The sequence below is a fragment of the Oncorhynchus gorbuscha genome, unplaced genomic scaffold (genome assembly GCF_021184085.1).
Source record: "Oncorhynchus gorbuscha isolate QuinsamMale2020 ecotype Even-year unplaced genomic scaffold, OgorEven_v1.0 Un_scaffold_4004, whole genome shotgun sequence".
In the NCBI taxonomy this organism is placed as follows: Eukaryota; Metazoa; Chordata; class Actinopteri; order Salmoniformes; family Salmonidae; genus Oncorhynchus; species Oncorhynchus gorbuscha.
Window position 1 is genome coordinate 37,501 of NW_025748125.1, and position 2,565 is coordinate 40,065.

At 42.0% G+C, this 2,565-nt stretch overlaps 1 pseudogene; it reads right to left on the minus strand.

The window, feature by feature from the left end:
- The window catches only part of LOC124028306, a 21,914-nt pseudogene extending 21,397 nt beyond the window's left edge, over positions 1–517 (minus strand).
- Between the last annotated feature and the right edge of the window lie 2,048 nt (positions 518–2,565).

Here is a 2,565-nt window from a genome sequence, read left to right on the forward strand (position 1 = left end):
CAGTGCCAGTTGTTTAAAGTTAGTGATTTATGAATCAAAGAACGGACAGCACCTTTTCAAGCTCCGGTCAGGCATCCAAGGATATTTGTCGACAATCCTCGTCATCCACCAGGTTTCTGTATCACCAACACTAGACTATCGGACATGTTGGCTCAAGGAAATATCCTCCAGTCGGGAGAACTTCGAGTAGGCTAAACATTCGATGAATGATGTTTAAATTATTTTCGGTGTGTAGTTGGTGATTGAGAAAAAGTATAGGTTACTTACCATTTTAACTTGATATTACTTCCTGATTGAGAAATCCACCTTACACGGAAAGCTTGGGGAGCTACGCAAGGAGTGTCACGAGCTCAGGTGAAACGTAATATCATACTTATAAATCTAAAGAGGGTTCATTTAATATTCGGTATTATATGCTGTTTTCTATCAATGTAAAAACGTTCACCCGGTGCTTCAACGTTGATTGAATAGCCTAGCCTGACTTCTTCTAAGGAGGTGTGGTCAGTTTGTAAGTAATTTAAACATTTGCTTAATGGCGGAAGTGTGGACAGGTAAGGGAATACCTCTCAGATTAGCATGATGGTGTTTTTTTAAAGCCTATCACCCACGTACAATGGTGTAAAGTAGTTGTAGTAGATAGTAACGTATTGAAATATCCAGACAGGTAAAAATGTCATTTTCAACAACCTGACAGACAAATTTAATTTATTACAAAGAAAAATGTACAAGTTATGGGAGGTCACGTGATCATAACAGCTGGTCCATTAAATAACAGTTCATAAAGAAATAAAAAGGTTTGACAAAAACACTAAAGGTAGTAGAAAAACTATTGGGAGAAATACATTTAATTAGGATTCTAGCTTGTAATTGGTTTGCCCTTACACATTCAGACATCTGGAACAGGGGTGAGAATCCAGATTCTATTGAGATGAATGTAGAGTGGTGGATGGACATACATCATCTCTATCCTGCCCTAAAACACAGGAAATCAACCATACAGTTCATAGACCCCATCTTTATCAACCTCCATCCAAAAGCATTCAGATTTAGGAATGTTGAAGTAACACTAAGTCAACCATTCATGAATTGACTATTTACCTCAATGTTCAAAGTCTTTGCTGCTTTTGTGAAATACTGAGTTCTGAGGTACTTCAGTCACACTGGTTGTTGTAAAACTGCTTTGCTCTCCTTTTGTCTATTCAGACCCTCCCCACAAGTACCAGTTTCTTGTGGCTCAATACAGACAGCAGTAGGCTCTTCTTCTTCCTCCAAAATTATACCAGGTAGAAATACAAGTCTTCACAGTCGAGTCATGTCCCTTCATACAAAGTGATGCACAAAAGCTTACAGAATAAATTAGGTTGATAGAAGATACATCGGTAGCGTGGCGCTCCCTCATTCCAAACCACTATTGTCGGATCATATTTTGGGGGAACTATGTGCATCTAGCAAACAATGTCACTCCTCAACAACCAAGAACAGTCATGAGTATGGCAGTCCAAAGACAATGGAAACAGAGCTGGTGCCTAGACATTTCACTAAGTGTTCATTCCATGACTGAGAAAGTGTAGAGAAAACCACTGTAATAGAGTTTGGAATGAAATGGTCAATATGGAGACTGAACACCATCACACACTGGGGTGAGACAGATTGATTTAAGGGCCGGTGAGTGTCATGTATATCTGAGGCACAGAGAAACTGTACCATTACATACTGCAGAGACGGGAGAAACAGAACACATTCCTATTGGAGAAAACAAAGCACATGGAAAGATATATAGGGGTAAAACAGACAGAGAAACAGAGAGACATGAATAAAGATGCAGGAATAGATGAAAACCACAGCTGAAACCTCTCCAATCTCCTGTCTAAATCCTGCGAGGAAAGACATCAGTCCAAGGTTGAGGTGGTGTTAGAAACACAACTATTAACATGAATGTATTCTGTCTGTAGAGGTATGGGGACTTGTAGGGGAGTGGTCTCTGCCAGTGGTGCCTCTCAGTCCAGTCCATTTATGTCCACTGCATTTAGAAACACACACACACTCATGTATCCTTTCCATACACACGTCCTGTACACGCACACGCACACGCACACGTTCACATGATGCCGTTGGTGAGGTACTGGAAGCCGTCAGAGCTTGTGGTGGGTGATGGAGCGCATGGATCCGTCCACCATCTGGCTCCACCGGACCTGCAGCTGTTCCTCCGTCAGGCTCATGTGGAAACGCTCCTTCAGGGTCCGGATGGTGCTGAGCCGTGGAAGAGCAGGGCAGCTGGGAGCCTGGTAGGGAGAAGAGGGGACACTGATGAAGTAAAGTGTAGTACAGTTTGTTACTCATAACGACCAAGTGTACTTCCCATAAAGCACTTTCCTTTAAAGATCAAGCTACTTTACAGGACTAACTAAAGCGAACATGACTACTAGGACCAGAGACATGTCATGACTGATACACAGTTGTGGGTTAGGACAAGGTAAGTATGAAGAGTGATTACCTTGCTGCATGATCTCCACTATCTGGATGACTTTGTCCATGTGTTTACGTGCTGCTATCAGGCCCTGCAGC